Source organism: Meriones unguiculatus, chromosome 21, assembly GCF_030254825.1.
Source record: "Meriones unguiculatus strain TT.TT164.6M chromosome 21, Bangor_MerUng_6.1, whole genome shotgun sequence".
NCBI classification, from domain to species: Eukaryota; Metazoa; Chordata; class Mammalia; order Rodentia; family Muridae; genus Meriones; species Meriones unguiculatus.
The window spans coordinates 27577960-27596870 of NC_083368.1; positions in this window are offsets into that span (position 1 = coordinate 27577960).

Below are 18911 nucleotides of genomic sequence, written 5' to 3' on the forward strand. Positions count from 1 at the left end.
GGAAGAATTAGCTGACTTCACTTTGAAGTAAGGCTGAGCTAATATGAATTTCCTCACCATAACTTTTCTTTCTTTCTTTCTTTCTTTCTTTCTTTCTTTCTTTCTTTCTTTCTTTCTTTCTTTCTTTCTTTCTTTCTTTCTCCCTTCCTTCCTTCCTTCCTTCCTTCCTTCCTTCCTTCCTTCCTTCCTTCCTTCCTTTCTTCTTTTCTTTCTTTGTCTTTGTTTCAAAAGGGTTTCCCTGCGCAATTCTGGCTGTTCTGGAACTCCTGTAGACCAAACTGGCTTCAAATTTAGAGATCTAGCTTCATCTGCCTTGGGAGACTTGGGTGTAAAGGCATATGCCACCACACCTGGCTATCCATTACTTCTTAACTATTGTTATTTCATCCAAGTGTGAGCTTTTATTTATATTGATTCTTTATTTATTTAATACACACTAGTAATAAGTAACAAGACAATGGTGTTTCTGCAAGCTAAAAGTTTAAATGTGTTACTAAATTGTATGAAACTTTCATCCTTTTATCTATCTATCATCTATCAATCAATCAATCTATCTATCTATCTATCTATCTATCTATAGTCTACATATCATCTATCTATCATCATGTATCACCTACCTACCTATGATTTATCTCTATGACATATCCACTATGTATTGCACTATGTCCAGTTTAGTATTCTCTGCCTTTATTTTTCCATCTTTGTTGAGATTTGGATACTTAAATTAAGCTTCCTATTTCACAATACAAACTTTTTAAACAAGGAGTTGTATGTTCCCTTCTATTATAATGACACTGGTGTCCTAATGTGGTAACTAACTGAAATTTTCTTATTTCAGTGACGAAATAGAAGAACACTGAGATTACTATTATAAGAATGTGAGAAGTAACTAATGTACTTCCTGACTTCTTTGACATATTTCTTGTATTGTTTGAATATTTGGTTTCTAAGCAGGACTTGCCTTTGACTTTTTTTCCCCTAAAACACAGACTACATTTTATCTTATCTTAAAATTTGCCTCCAAAGTGGTTGTACAAGTTTACATTCCCAGAAGCAATGGAGAAGGGTTCCCCTTTCTCCACAACCTCTTCAACAGGTGTTGTCACTTCAGTTTTTTTAATATTAGCTACTCTGATAGGTGGTGTAAGGTGAAATCTCAGGGTTGCTTTGTTTTGCATCTCCCTGACTACTAAGGATGTTGAGGAGTTCTTTAAGTGTTTCTCTGCCATTCTATCTTCCTCTACAGAGAATGTTTAGCTCTTTACCCCATTGTTTAATTGAATTAGTTGATTTGTTGTTTTTTAACTTCTTTAGTTCTTTATATATGCTGGATATCAGCCCTCTGTCAGATATAAGGTTGGTGAAGATCCTTTCCCGTTCTGTAGGCTGTTATTTTGTTATGACAACAATGTCCTTTACTTTACTGAAGCTCTTCAGTTTCATGAGGTCCCATTTATTAATTGTTGATCTTAGAGCCTGCGCTGTTGGTGTTCTGTTCAGGAAGTTGTATCCTGTGCCAATGAGTTCTAGGATTTCCCCCACTTTTTCTCCTAACCAATTTAATGTGTCTGGTTTTATGTTAAGATCTTTGATTCGCTTGGACTTTAGTTTTGTGCAGGGTGATAAATATGGATCTATTTTCATTTTTCTGCATGTAGACATCCAGTTGGTCCAAGTGGGTTCCCTAGTAGGGAAAAGAGGGACTGTCTCTGACATGAACTCAGTGGCTGGCTCTTTGACCACCCCCCACCCCCAGAGGGAGGAGTAGCCTTTGCCAGGACACAGAGAAGGACATTACAGCCAGTTCCGATGAGACTTGATAAGCTAGGGTTGGATGTAAGGGGAGGTGGACCTCCCCTATCAGTGGACTTGGAGATGGGCATGGAAGGAGATGAGAAAGGGAGGGTGAGATTGCAAGGGAATGAAGGAGAGGGCTACAGCTGGGTGCAGTGAATAAAATGTAATTAATGTAAAAAAAATAAAAATTTAATTTAAAAAATTGCCTCAGTGTTTGCCACTCTTCCAAAGGACGGGAGTTCAGCTCCTAGCAACAACAATCAGGTGATTCACAGCTACCTGAAACTCCAATTTCAGGAGTCCAAAACCTTTCCCAAAGAACTCAAAGAGCAGTCACACTCATGTGATATGTATACACATAAAGACACTCCCCCCAACATGTTTATAAAATCTGGGATATATGCCAGTGTGTGGAGGGAGAAAATGCAAGGAAGAAATGCATTTTCTTACAATTTCAAAAATAAAATTATATATATAATATAATATATTATATTATATATTATATATATGGAGAGATTTAAAATTTCAAAATTTGCCCTGAAATATTTTTAGAATATTTTTAGAATGTAGTCTATGTTCTACTACATATATTAGTGAACCTTCATGTAAAATGAAAGCCTGTTGTTTAAAAATAGTGTGACTTTTTTCCTACAGTTCTAAAAATTATAAAATAGTTAGAGATATGGGGATATTCGCCCAGTCAGATGTGGCGATGTCCCTGGGAAGCCTAAAGGGTTCACCAGCTCTGTGCACCTTGGCACAGACATTTATTGAAAACAATTTTTTTTTTGCCCCTCATTCCATTAACATTTTAAGAGCAACTACATTTATAGATTCACTGTGGTGAATTAGCCTCTAAATGATGTATGAAATGAAATATCCCTGCCAACTTCAGATAATGAGCTGAGCCCTGTTATGCTCAGTTACTTCTTTGAATGTGTGTATGTTCAATCCTATTTAACTTTCCTGTATCTTGTACTACATACATTATTTTTTTTCCCCAAAAACCTCTTCAAACAATGACAAGATACAAGAAGCATTGTATAAAGGAACATTGGATATTAGCAATATAATAAAGGGTAAACATAAACATATAGCCCTAAAGAAGCTAAACAACAAGGAAGACCCTAGGGAGGATGCTTAAATCCTCACTCAGAAGGGCAAACAAGATAGATACCGGAAGTAGGAAAAGACAAGGAACAGGACAAGAGCCTTCCACAGAGGACCTCTGAAAGACTCTACCACCAGATATCAAAGAACATCCTGAGACTCATAGCCAAAGTTTGGGCAGAGTGCTGGAATGCTTATGGAAGAAGAGAGAAATAGAAAGATCTGGAGGGGACAGGAACTCCACGAGGAGAACAATAGAACCAAAATACCTGAGCCCAGGGCTCCTGCAGAGACCAATACTCCAACTAAGGACCATGCATGGAGAGGACCAAGACCCCCTGTTCAAAGGAAGCCCATTGGTGCTCTGATTCCAAGTGGGTTTCCTAGTAAGGGGTACAGAGAGGCTGTTTCTGACATGAACTCAGTGGTCAGCTCTTTGATCACCTCCCCTGATTGCTGCAGCTTTTCCAGGCTACAGAGGAAGATGATACAGCAAGCCTTGAAGAGACCTGATAAGCTAGGGCCAGATAGAAGGGGAGGAGATCCTCCCCTATCAAGGGACTAGGGAAAGGGCATAAGGGGAGTAGAGAGAGGGTGGGTAGGGCTGGGAGAAGACAAGGGAGAAGGGCTGTGTCAGGGATACAAAGTGAATAAATTGTAATAAATTAATATATAAATAAAATTAAATTAAAAATAGTCTAATTTAGGAAATTTCACCTTGACATTGAACTGCATCCCTTATATTAGTTAGGAATAGGAGTGTTTTGTTTTCTCCGACCATAAATGTAACAACGACCTCAAAATCCACCCAGATTGTCTTCTGAGAAAACAAAGTCCACTCAAATAGCCAAAGACTCTATTAGTAATATCCGTGAACTCTTGCACTGAACTGTCCAAAGCTATCTGTGGTAAGATCGGTGCTAAGACAGTTCTGTCTGGTTTAATCATCCAAAGACTTTAAAATTCACTTTCTAAGCATTAAATACTTCAACTATTAGAAGTTTCAAGAGGAAAATTTAGCCTAATATATACAATGAAACTAGTACATACTATTTAAAAAATTCTGCTTTTCTCTTTTAAAAAAATTAGCTATGATGATTTTAAATAGTTTCAAATATTCCCATCCAAAAACTTAATATTTAAATCTATAAATTGTCAAGTAGATTTCATAAAAAGACACAGTTCTGATTGGTAACCATTTCTCAATCAGTTTTTATTGTCTCAAATACAATCTAGTCTCCATGTCAGAAGCTCAACATAAAGAATGCCTTAGCAATATACTCTAGACACAAAATAAAGAATAAAATTTTTGTACAGCTACTGTCTTTCACTTAGGTGCTAGTGAAGAGTTGTTTTAATTAACACTTTACCTTGAACTATTTCTACACTATTTTATATCAAATTGGTTATATTTTTTCTAGAAAAAAATAGCTATGACTAGAAAATCCTTTTTTGAAAAATGAGTTGCAATTTGAACATATATAAATCTCATTCTTATTTTGTCCACACAAACTAACCTGAGAGAATATTGACACATGTCTATATTGACCTTCAGGTCTATCTTGTACGCTGTTGGGTGGGTTCTATGAAGGAACACTACTGCAGAATGCTCTAGGGGAAATTTCTGTAAGTAATGGAAGATAGAAAATGGAGTAGTAGTTAACTGCAGTATATTTGGAAGAGAGGCAACAAAAGGAGCCTGGGAAAGCCTTGGGTCGTGCTCAAATGAGGAGCCCAGCAATGGGATCTTCACATTGGACATTAAGAGAATGTGTTTTGCTCCTGGTGCATGGGACACCCAGGATGCAGCCGCTCTCTAGCTAGGAGAAATTCCCCATGATAATCTCCCTTGTAAGCCAAACCTCAGAGTCAGAGTATGAAGAGGTGATCTAAGTTGTTTATGGGACATTCTCATCACTGGCTACCTAGTGTGCTCCTCAAATCCCGTTGTTTCATACAGCCAGTTCATTGGATTAGTGAACAGTTTATTCAAAGTCCTGTTTAATATTGTTTCTGAATTAATGTGAAAGGAAATGAGTGGGATAGAATTTACAGCAACCACTGGTTATTCTTGGGACCATAGTAGAGATGTGTTCCTAATTTCTCTATAATTCAAACAAAAATTCCTCAGTCTTCTTTTTAACACAGGTGCTAGAGTGGAGAACCTTAATATATGAAATAAGCTAGTACTTCATTCTTGAGTTGCCCGGAAACTCTAGACATGATATTCTATTTCATTCATATTTTTATCTTAAAATGTGGCCAAAACATCAGAAGTACCCCAATGTACCAGCATAATCTGCTGTTCACACTTTTTTTTTCTTTTGCATTGTTAGAGCAACACTAGTTAGTTCTTCAAAATGATGACAATCTCTCCCTATGGTGACTCTTCTTTCTTTCTGAATTTTTGCAAAATTCAGAACCCAGTGCAACTAGGGATAGTGTTATCTTAAAGTTTGATGAAATTTTTGCTGTACTAGTTAATGGAAGTGTTTATACTTTGGAGAGAGTGAACTACAGTTTTGAGGTAAAATTATACAATTGAGTCAATGCATCAGTGTACTCTAGAGCCTATGTGTGAAACAACAACAACAACAACAAAAAAAAAAAAAAACTAACTTAAAAAAATGTCAATAGTCCTGAGGTTAGAAAACCCTTGTGTGCATTAGAACATTAGACTAGAAGGTTCTGAGTTCAGTAAAATGTGATATGATTTTTAGGTACAATAGCATTTCTTTATTCCTCGGATAATCCAATTTCTCTGGTCATAAATAATCTTACATGGTCTGATGTCTTGCTGAATCAACATTTTATAAGACCTTATAATAATGAATCTTCCATAATATTGTTAGGAGGACAGGCCTGATATATGTACCACATTTAAGCCAATCAATAGTAACTAGTACTTTTCCACGGTATGGAATACAGTTAATAAAAAAAAAAAAAAAAAAAACTTTAAGTGACTGATTGACTTTTACAAAGATTTATGTTCAGTTAGGGGAATGGTATTAGTTTCTACAAGTTTTGAAGATCAGCAATAATAATACCTAAATTGCCTTGAAGAATAGAGGCCTAAACTATTACATCCATTAACTGATACACTCTGTTATACATACCTTATTGCTGGCTTGACACATCCTAGATTTACCAGAAAAGATAAAATTTTAATTGCAAAATTGCCCAAATCACATTAGCCTATGTCGAAATGTTTCAGACATTGTCGTAACTAATGATTGATATGAGAAGGTCGAGTCCACTGTTGGCAGCACCATCCCTAGGAGGTACAGATATACCTGAAAGTTGTAAGAAAAATAGCTGATCATGAGCCAGTAAGCAGTGTTCCCACTTTTTCTACTTCATTTTCTGCTTGCCCTCCTGCACTGCCTTCCCTGGATAATGGCCTGTAATACCTGGAAAGTAAATCATTTCCAACGGCCGTTACTCTTGTTTATCCCATGTTGTAAAAATCCCTGTGATGAGAATGAGCAACCAGAAGTTCTTTTATAGGGAGGAGGAAGAGATGCTGTGCCTGCAGCTCTTAATTAGGATTCTATTTTGTCTATCAGCTGTTTGCTCCTTATTCTCGTTTGTTTTCCCCATGCTTAATAAATTCGGTCATTTTAAGAAAATCGATAAACATGGCTATTGTAGCTCCTTCCCCTTCTCCAACAGAAAAGGGTATTGATATTTTTGCAACACAGAAAAACAAAAACTGTATTATGATACACAGAGTTTGAAGAAGTGTATCTGTCTCATATTTGGAATCTAAAGATAATAATATAAATATGGAAAGCATTAATTGTTGATGTTCTACATGTTTTATCCAAAAGAAATCAAGAGGATTTTTTTCCCCAAGCACAAGAGTTTGTTTCGGAGTGGCATGTACTGCTTCCTTCTTCTGTCAGTGATAATGATTATTAGTATGCCTTGAATTATTGTATTCCTTAAAGAAAGGACCAGGTCAAAATTGCAACTGCTGAGTCTATGCATGAAAAAGATGGGTTCTGTAGGTTATTGAGTTACAATTGCAGAGTCCACATGCACAAGGTCACTGCCCTTCTAAAGCTCTCAGGAGTGCTTCATTACTCTTACCAGAGGAGCATGCAGTGAGAAGTGACAATCAGCCAGGAAAAGGACACTTACTAGGTAGCCAGGTCTATATGTATATGTGCCACGTCCATGAGAAATATGTTTGTAATATTTGTAATATTTAGTTATAACAGCACAACAAATGAGAGACAAATTCTTTTCTTCTATTATTATTATTTTCATTTATTATAACTTATTCAATTTGTATCTTGGCTGTGGCCTCCTCCCTACCACTGAAATCCCATAGCTGAAAATAATAATGCTTACAAAATAAAACTCCATTATTTCATAAGTTTTAGTTTCTTTGCTTTTAGCATAAAAATGTATTGTGTTCTCAAAGAAGAAATTCTGGAAAGGCCCTCAACGTTGTCACTTAATCAGGTGAATTTTACTTTGTAAACTAATACCTTCTAACACACACAAACAAACTACACATTCAATATTCAATTCCTCATTAAGTTTATGGATCTATTACAAATTTTCAATATGTGTTTTATAGGTATGGGACAGTATATGGACCTCTAATCCTTTTTGCATTAATTTTTCTGATGGAAGGTGTCCTGGAAATCCAGATGCTTGATACCTGTATTTATTGAAGTATGCATTGATATGCATAATATAGTCACTATCATAGAAAATGAATCCCTCTATTTATAATTAATCTGTATGTATGCAGCCATTTCTTTATTTAAATTTATTTATTTTTGTTTTGTGTTCAGTACCATTAAAGTTAAATAACATGCCTTCAGGGTTTATTGACAGGTCAACTTGTTGAGCAGCGGTAAGAAATCAACTTAACATAAAATACTTTTCAAATGACAAAACTCCACATGCATTGCCAAATTATCTTTTTTTTTTCCTAAAGCACTGAAAAGCCAATGGTTGGTAATTAATTGGTTCTCACATTCTTTATTACTGTAGGTGAAGACTGATAATTTTTATTGCAATAATTTTATATGCCAATGATACTTTAACTCAAAATATTAAATATATTGCTTGATCTAGTAGTATATTACATCAGCTTTCTTTAAATTACCTCTTGTCTGAATTTTTTTTTTTATTATTTGAATGTGTGCCTGCATGTGTTTATCTGCACCAAATACTTGAGGGTGCCAAAAGAGACCAGAGGAGGGGACTGAGACCCCTGAACCTGGGGTCACAGCAGGTGTTTGTGAGCTACCTGCTGGGACAGCTGAGAATCAGGCCTGTTCAGGAGCAGTGAATGTTCTCAACTCTAAGCCATATCTTAAGCCTTAAATCACAGATATATTTTTTTTAACTTCATACATGAATACTGCGTTTACATCACTCTCATCCTTCCCTTCCCTCCTAATTTCACCTATGCCCTCATGTTCCCACACTTTTAATCTCTTAGTCTTTAATTACTGTTCTAACGTATGTATACATGTGTGTGTATATACATACAATCTACTGAGTCTGCTTAGCATGACCTTTATGTCTGTGTGCCTAGAGTTGAAAACTTATCCTGGGATTTATAAATCAATCCAATTAAAACAAAACACCAACTGGAGCTTGTATTTAAGAATATAATCTGCCATTTTATGAATACCAAACTGTATTCCATAAATGCATAGTACAAAACATTTTAAGTTGGAAGAATTTTATCTACTTAGAAGCTGACCTGATTCCAGGTTTTGTGCTAAGAAAACATCACACAAACGTATTTTCTTCTTCCTAACCAAGTATCAGTTGTGTTCTGCCTGTTTAAGATGCTTTTTAGAGTTGTAAGTCACAATTCTCAGTGGGAATGAACTACATTTTAAGCACATTACCCAAGGTATTGTTCTCCTGAGCCTAAATTTCAGCTAATGAAGCAAAGCCAATACACACACATCTATTATTTTCACATGGGGAATAGACTCATAGGGTGAATGAAATTGGCAATTTACCAGAAATACCCAAATAAGTCTTAAACTGAAAAATCAACAACAACAAAAAAAACAAAACAAAACAGAATAACTAGAAAATATAAATACTTCCAATGTGAAAAGTGTTAATAGAGCTAATTCCAGTGATCTTCAGTAGAATTTTATGCCATTTTCCTAACATTAATATTCTATTATGAATCTTAAAGTGTTTGTTTTCAAGTTTTTCTTTTATGTTCATTGTTTTTCCATGCTTTTATGAACAAATTACTGAAATGTTTTATGAAAAGCTCTTATGAACTAAGATCGTTAGATTTGCATAATTAACCTTTTGTTCATAATCTCCCTTAAGTTATGCATAAATATCTTGATTTACTGGTGTGAACACTGGCACTGGAATCCTTATCAGACATGTTTAAACTTTATAAATAATATTTTGTTCATTCTTTAAATTTTTATAAATATATACAATAAATGTGGATTATATCCAGCTTCACTCAATTTTCATAAACCAACATGTTTTCCTCCTCATTCACGTTCTCTTCTTTTTTTCATAACTCACTGAATCCAATTATAAAGATGTTTCAATTGAAATATAGATGAGAAGCAGAAATAAATGAGAAAAGGGAAAATTCGGTGGTGAAGAAAATAAATATTAAGTTAGTCTTCTTTCCAATATTTCATTTCAGTATTACTGTGATTATTTATCACTGACTTTCAAAAAGCACATGATTAGATTTAAATCGATTTAGAGTTAGCACAAACCTCAAGCCTTTCAAAATCTAAAGTTGAAAATAACTAGCCTCCTATTCTGATCATAGGTTATTTCTATTTATTTGTTTGTTTGCTGTTACAATTTATTCACTTTGTATCCTCTCTGTAGCCCCTTCCCTTGTCTCTTCCCAGTCCCACCCACCCTCTGTCTATGCCCTTTTCCTAGTTCCCTGATAGGGGAGGACCTCCTCCGGTTCTATCTGACCCTAGCCTATCAGATCTCATCATGGCTGATTGTATCATCTTCCTCTGTGGCCTGACAAGGCTGCACCCCACAGGGGGAGGTGATCAAACAGCTGGCTGAGTTCATGTCAGAGACAGCCTCTGTTTCCTTTGTGCTGACTGCTTTTTATGACACATACGTTAGGAAAAGAGAAATCCAAACTTTCTTTTTATAATAAAATTTTTTATTACATTTTATTCATGTTGCATCCCAGCTGTAACCCCATTCCTCTTTCCCTCCCACTCCCACCCTCCCTCCATCATCTCCTCCCATGCCCTTCTCTAAGTCCACTGATAGGGGAGGTCCTCCTCCCTTTCCATCTGACCCTAGATGATCAAGTCTCATCAGGACTGGCTGCAATGTCCTCCTCTGTGGCCTAGCAAGGCTGCTCCTCCCTGGGGGGGGGGGGGGGGTGAGGGGTGTCAAAGAACCAGGCACTGAGTTCATGTCAGAGACAGTCCCTGTTCCCCTTACTAGAGAAACCCACTTGGATACTGAGCTGCCACGGGCTACATTTGAGCAAGGGTTCAAGGTTATACCCATTAATGGTCCTTGGTTGGAGAATCAGTCTCAGAAAAGACCCCTTTGCCCAGATATATTCGGTCCTTGTGGAGTTCCTATCCTTTACAGGTCATACTAACTCCCCACACACTTCTTTCCTATGATTCCCTGCACTCTGCCCAAAGTTTGGTTATGAGTCTCAGCGTTTGCTTTGATACACTGCTAGGTAGAGTCTTTCAAAGGCCCTCTATGGTAGGCTCCTGCCCTGTTTCTTGTCCATCCCATTTGTCTTTCTAAGTGATAATTGATCATCTTACCTAGGGTCCTCTTTCTTGTTTAGCTTCTTTAGGTGTACAGATTTCAATATATTTATCCTATCTTATAAGTCTAGTATCTACTTATAAGTGAGTATATACCATGCATGTCCTTCTGGGATACCTCACTTTTGACAAAGAAGCCAAAATCATTCAATGGAAAAAAAGACAGCATCTTCAACAAATGGTGCTGGTTCAACTGGATGTCTACATGGAGAAAAATGAAAATAGATCTATAATATCACCCTGCATAAAACTAAAGTCCAAGTGGATCAAAGACCTCAACATAAAACCAGACACAGTAAATTGCTTAGAAATAAAAAGTGGAGAAGAGCCTAAAACTCATTGGCATAGGAGACAACTTCCTGAACAGAACACCAACAGCACAGGCTCTAAGAGCAACAATCAACAAATGGGACCTCATGAAACTGAAAAGCTTTTGTAAAGCAAAAGACACTGTTGTCAGCACAAAATGACAGCCTACAGACTGGAAAAGGACCTTCACCAACCCTATATCTGACAGAGGGCTTATATCCAGAATATATAAAGACCTAAGAAGTTAAAAAGCAACAAATCAAGTAATCCAATTTAAAGATGGAGTATGGAGCTAAACAGAGAATTCTCTGTAAAGTTATATAGAATGGCAGAGAAACACTTAAATTAAAGAAATGCTCAATGTCCTTAGCCATCAGGGAGATGTAAATCAAAACAACCCTGAGATTTCTCCTTACACCCATCAGAATGGCTAAGATCAAAATCTCAAGAGAGAATACATGCATGAGAAGATGTGGAGAACAGGGAACCCATCTCCATTGATGGTGGGAATGTAAACTTGTACAACCACTTTGGAAATCAATCTGGTATTTTCTCAGACATTTAGGAATAGCACTTCCTCCAGATCCAGCTATACCACTCCTAGGCATATATCCAAAAGATGCTCAAGTACACAACAAGGACATTTGCTCAACTATGTTCATAGCAGCTTTATTCGTAATAGACAGAACCTGGAAACAACCCAGATGTCCCTCAGTTGAGGAATGGATACAAAATCTGTGGTACATTTACACAATGGAATACTACTCAGCAATTAAAAACAAGGAAATCATGAAATCTGCAGGCAAATGGTGGAATCTAAACTCTTTCCATGGAATACAGCCTGATCAAACTGGTCTTAAAGAACCTGCAAGTGTGGTTTAAAGGAGTCTTTTTTCATGATAAGATGGGCTTTTCTCCATCCATATTGGCAGTTCCATTGCTGTCATCCTTGTTTAGCTTAGGTTTGGAAGTAATGTTGGTGACACTTTACTGGTATAGCCTCTGGCATATTAGGACTTAAGCCTACAAAAAGAACTCTAGGCAACTGAGGAAAGCTGGGAGAGAAAGGTGGAATCTTTCCCATGAAATAACATTTAGTAGAAAAAGAGTTGATGAATTTGAAGGGTAGAGAGAAGTATATAGTAAGGTTTGGAGGCAAGAAAAGAAAAATGTTAAATTAAATTATAATCTCAAAAATAAAATTAACTTAAAGAAAATGGGGTGCTGATAATGAAGAAGTTTGCTTTATTTTAAAAACTGCAATAATTTATCTGAAAAATAATTGTTTACACCATTTTGGAGGGTGATATTTTTATATAAATAGAGGAATACAGATGGCAAAACAGTATTATAAATGAAAAAAAAAACTGTGATAGGTATAAATAAGAGGAGAATAGAGGGGAAGAAAGATTAATGCTCATTGTTCAGAAGTTTAACTCAGGACTGTAAGTACTTACTTTCTGTCACTTCTTAAAATTTTGGAAATACCTCATGACTCAGAGAATTTCAGAATCATTACACTTCCTTAGCAAGCTACAGGTTTGTTTTTTTTTTTTTTTCACTTCAAAACTGCTTTAAATTTTATAACTATTAACTGGTCCTTATTTTAACACCTAAATAAAATTAAATGTTTATATTTATATAAAAATCCTTTCTATATAATCTTTTCTATATATCATTTGTGACTCAGTTTACTATTATTAAAATTCATTAATGTTATTAGGAATACTTATAGTTCATTATTTAAGACAAAGAAAAATTCATATTATGTGCTCCAGGATGGATAATTATAGATATTACTGTGCTACACTGCTTCCAAATCACATTATTGTCTCTCTCAACATGCAGGGTAAGAGTTCTAGATGATCTGAGGTTACATTCTATGATGATTTTTGGTCCTTAGAGTAGCCCTAGTAGGTGGTGCTTCATTTTAACTAGGCTTACCATTAATTTCCAAAAGATGTTTGTATTCCGGATGCCACCATTATGCTAAACATATCTGTCACGTATTCTTTTCTTATGGAAAACCTGCTTTCTGGCTGTTCAATGATCTCTTTAGGATGGCAGTCATCAAATACAGCCAAATAAAGACTAGGTTAACCTTGACTGGCTGCTTGTTTTTGTGAATGAATTTTAGTCAGAACCCAGATATTCCTAGATTCATGGAGGCGCTCCTTCAGTAACAGCAGGGTCTTCAAAGGAATATGAACCACTGGCTCTAAAAAACCTGCACTACCTCTGTGGCCCCTCACCCTCACCCCCCCCCCCACCGCACACACACGAGGGGAGGTGATTGAAGGGCCAGCCACTGAGTTCATGTCAGAGACAGTCCTTGTTCTCATCGCTAGGGAACCCACTTGGAGACTGAGCTGCCATGGCTACATATGTGCAGGGGTTCTAGGTTATCTCCATGTCCTCATGATACTTTATAGGCTAGGGTCAGATGGAAGGGGAGGAGGAACTCCCCTATCAATGGACTGGGGGAGGGACATGGGAGGAAAAGATGGAAGGAGGGCAGGATTGGGAGGGGACGATGAAGGGGGCTACAACTGGGATACAAATTAATAAATTGTAATAAACAAAAATCTAATATATATCAAAAAATGCAAAAAATATTGCTTAAATGAATAAAAGATGTTTCATAATAAAAATAAAAAAGCTATACTTGCTCTTCGGTGCCACCTTGAAAACATTCACAATTGTTGGCTGTAGAACTGAAGAACTGTTGTATTTTTATAAAATGTAAGATGCTATCTTTGAGACATGGTATTATTTTTTATTTACCTAAAATAATTTTATAATATAATATAGTAATATATATAATATAATAAATATAATAAAAATATTAACTTATATTCGCTTCTAAAAGTTTTATAAATTGTATATTAAGTTTAGGGGACAGTTAGATCTCAAAATACATTTTTAAAAATGATTTATAAAAATAAGACTGCTTCACCAAATTATTTCTGTAACACTTGCTAAAAATGTCATTTTTACCTACACACACATATTTTTCCAAACTTCTGGCCCTGTTTTATTTATGATTTTCTATGTAAAATCACTTCAATATCATTTACTCTATATATCTTCTTTTCAGGATTTATTGTCGATTTTGTTTGCATGCACGTGTGTTTGCATCAGTATTATGAGTGTATTCATCAAACGTACTGTTGCCTTTATGGGCCAGACAAAGGTTTAGATCCTGACACTGGAGTTATAGGCTGTTGTATCATGACACAGAGGTTGGGAACAGAACTTGCTATAGGAGCAAGAAGTCCACTTAGCAGCTGAGCCATCTCTCCAGAACCCTATTTTACTTTTTATACATTTATAATAAGACTTGAATCCAACTAGTCATTTTGTAGTCTATGGTAATTCTTTATAATTTGCAAATTAATTTTAAGTTTTTTTTATTTTCTAAAAAATAGTCTAATAGCATTTTTAGAAACATGACATTTGATCTATAGTACAAGTTGTGGAATATAATAATGCTTATGATATAGATTTTTCTAATCAATAAACATGGTGCATTTTTAATTAATTGGTTCTTATCTTTCCTTGTTTATTTCCCATAATTGTGTAAAAGCCTTTACCACTGTTGTGGGAAAATGAGGCAAATTTGTTAAAAACTTGAACAAATTTTAAACCAAACATGATATGAAAGTATGGATTTTTTAAAAACAGGAGGCAATGCAAGGTATTGAGCTATAAAATCTCTGGTTTATAAATAAGGCTTCACATAAAATATGTTTATCCTGTTCCTGAAACTTGAAACTTCTACAGATTAATGAACACCTTCCTTCCATTGAGTAAGTACAGAATATTAGAACAGAAAAGTGAGAAATCAAATGTTATTAATATGGAATATGTTAATTTGGTTGATTGGAAAGACTGTCACCTCAAGTTTGGTTATAACCTTTTGGCTAGGGTTAATAAAACTCTCAAAAATGTGATTACTTTTGTTGCTATGGAAGCGTGATTGTCACAAGCTGTTTCAGACAAATGCAGGTAAAGCCTCATGAAACATATCAGGAGAGTAAATGCTTTTGTTAGCAATGTTATAAAATTTCAAACATGGAAACAATTGTGACAGTCTATTCATCAAACTCTGTATAAATGATCCCAATACTGAGAAAAGTCAAATGAATTTCTACATGTGAAATCTTGGATGGATATGATATTTTAATTCAAATTTGCATAAGTAAGAATCATATGCTGCTATGACGTATGATCTGCATGGCTTTGGAGTTCAGATGACTTTGGCAACAAAGTATTGAAAAAAGACACACATACACTCACACAAATAGAGAGAGATGGAGAGAGAGACATGGAGAGAAAGAGAAAAGGAGGTGTGATCAGGTGGGGCATGAGCTTTTATAGAGATGTATCAGTGACAGCCTTGAAACTCAGTATTTTTTTTTTAACTGAATCAAGGTGACAAGTTCAGTCATTACCCCTGAATGAATAGGAAGTAGCTCATATTAGCATATAGTCTTTGTGGCAGGGCAGTTTCAAGTTGCAGTCATTTGAAAGGAGGAGGCCGCGGTTGATAGTTTCTGCCTACACTGACTTCAGCTGTAAATCAACCACTCCTCCCATCTATACTTTGAGCAAAGGAAGGCTTTGTCACTCCTCTGAGCCTGATCCAGGAAGGACTTGTCATTTCCATGGCTGTAAGGCACTGGCATCCCTAGCATGGCTGTGTTCATGTCAATAACACACATTCTTTCAGGAGATTATCTGCCCCTCACACTATGCCGCACTCTACTTCAAAATTATAAATTCTGTAAATGACATTTTACAATGAAAATGTTAAAAATTTCAACTGATCCCTATGCAAACTGCCATGTTTTGAGTCAATCTCTCAATTGTAAGGAAATAAACAAAATAGCTTTGTAAAGGTTATTAAAATAAAAGGTTATTAAACCCTGGTTATTGCCAGGGTTTTTTTTTATAATTTTTTATTTTTTAGTATTAGTTATAGTTTATTAACTTTGAATCCCAGCGGTATCCCGCTCCCTCATTCCCTCCCAAATCCCACCTTCCCTTCCTCATTTCCTCCCTGCCCCTTTCCAAGTCCACTGATAGGGGAGGACCTCCTCCCCCTTCATCTGACCCTGGTTTATAAGGTATCTTCAGGACTGGCTGCAATATCCTACTCTGTGGCCTAGCTACACTGTTTCTCCCTTGGTTGGGGTGGGGGAGGTGAAAGAGCTGCCATTGAGTTCATGTCAGAAACAGTCCCTGTTCCCCTTACTAGGGTACCCACTTGGGTACTGAACTACCATGGGCTACATCCAAGCAGGGGTTCTAGGTTATATCCATGCCTGGTCCTTGGCTGAAGAAACAGTCTCATGTAAGACTTCTGTGACCTAATATATTTGGTCTTTGTGAGGCTCCTGTCCCTTCTAGGTCATACTAACTCCCCATTTCTTTCATATGATTCCCTGCACTCTCCCGAAGGTTTGGTTATGAGTCTCAGTATCTGGTTTGATACACTGCTTGGTAGAGTCTTTCAGATGCCCTCTGCAGTAGGCTCCTGTCCTATTACTTGTTTTCTCCTATATCCAATGCACATCCCATTTGTCTTTCTAAATGAGGATTGATCATCTTACCCCGGGTCCTCTTTCTTGTTTATCTTCTTTTTTTTATTTTTTGAATTTCCTGGTGACAGGAAACATTTTTTTAACTTTTATTAATTATACTTGTTTCTCTTCTTTAGGTGTATAGATTTCAGTATGTTTATCCTATCTTATAGGTCTATATAAGTGAGTATATACCATGTGTATCTTTCTCCTTCTGGGATACCTCACTCAGGATGATCTTTTCTAGATCCCACCATTTGCCTACAAATTTCATGATTTCCTTGTTTTTAATTGCTGAGTAGTATTCCATTGTGTAAAAATACCACAGTTTCTGTATATAAAATACCATAATTTCTGTATTTTTCAAGGCTGCAGGTAAGCTATAATGGATTAACTTCGCAGGAGCAAAATGACCATTTCACTAGGATTTCAATATGTAATAGACTATACCAGAAGTTCTCAATCTGTGGATTGTGACCCCTTTGGGGGAATCCATATCAGATATTCTGCATATTTACCTTATAATTTATAATAGTAACAAAATTATAGTTATGATGTAACAATGAGATAATTGTTTGGTTGGATTTATCACAGCATGAAGAACTGTTTTAAAGGGTCACAGCATTAGGAAGGTTGAGAACCAGTGGACTTGTACCCTTTAAATGTGAGTCAATAGAAACTCTTTGTCAAATATGTCATTTTTGTCTGGTTATTTTTTACAGAAACAGAAAAAGTGCATACTCCTTTCTTCCAAGTCCTCACAAGGCTAGAGTTTACTGTTTTGAGTATGGAAGAGAATATCTTAGATACCTTAGAATTATCTTCAGAAATAACCCAGGAAGTAGTTCCTAAAATCTGGGACAGGCAGCAAATAATCTTATGATGCCATACTGGGGACTGTGAAATGGGTCTGAGAAGTGATATGTTAGAGTTAACCACAGCTATATGCTGAAACCATGAGATATTAAGTTCCACGTGAGAGACAAAAGGATTAAAAATCTGTGGCTATTAGTCTTTACAGTTTATCTGCCTGAATCCTGTGGGCTTAGAAAAGTCACTAACAGGAAGATCTAAGTAAAAGAATAATGGTTCCCTCCCCAAAAAATAATGAGAATAATTCAAAATGTAACATTATGTCGGTTTTATTACAAAAACATAATTATTTCTAAGAAAATTCAGTTTGCATGTAAGTGGAGAAACCCTTATCAAATAAAAAGTAAAATGAGTTATGCACAATTTCAAAAATCAAAATCATAAAAAAATCTAATTTTTTTTTCTGCAAAAGTTATAGTTATATTTAGTGTGGACTGTGGGTAGATTTGAAGAGCTTTGCTCTGATATGGAATTCTGTATTTTACAAGCAGCTTAGACTCCTGAATTACCTCCATCTGGATGTTCCACGGGCATCTAAAACTCGGCATGTCCAAGGACAAATTCAGTTCCTTTTCTCTATGGTAGTGCCCGTTTTGGTTTTCAGTGCCAAATTAGCCAAGCTACATGACATTCTTGGCTGTTTTATCTAATCCAAGACTTTTATCTCTCTTTTGATTAATTACTGCAGGTTATTGGTTTACAGGTCACCAGTATTAAGCCTATTCATTCCTTTCCTATGTCTTACATTGCTGTACCTTGGGCCCTTGTCATTCTTCATATTGATCATTCCAATAATCTATTTTTTTTTAATTTAAGATATTTATTCACAGGTGCTTGCAGTTTGTTAATTTTTTTGAAAAAAAATCAAGTTGTAAACTTATTACAAATTAAAAATTAAGTTTTTAAAAATTATTAGTTTTATATTTATAAATAACTGGACAAGTGTTACAAGTACAGAGAGGATAGGTATTATTAAACTGAAATCATTTTAGACAACATAACCATTTACGATATGACATTCTGTTCTCCAGGAAAGAGAATAGAGCAAATAAAATATAAATATTTATATTACATATTATATTTATATTTTATATAGCATAAAATAGCTTTTTATATATTTCTATATAACTTGCTGAGCTCATCCAGTGTTGCTTAAACGTGCATGATTTCAGTGCTGACCTCTTAGTATTGGATACGCAGTTATGGGGCTCAATAACTGAGGAAGAGTAATAAAAAAGGCCTCCATTGTGACATTTTCACAAGTGAATGTTATGTATTTTGATTATATTCACCTCTCCATTGCCTTCTCTCTTTCTCTCTGCCACTTTGCTGGTCCATGTACCTTTCTCAAGTAGTCCATATTCTATTTTCATGTCACTGTAATATATGTAATCAAGATTCCATATAGAGAAAACATGTAAAACTTGTCTTTCTCTGTCTGACT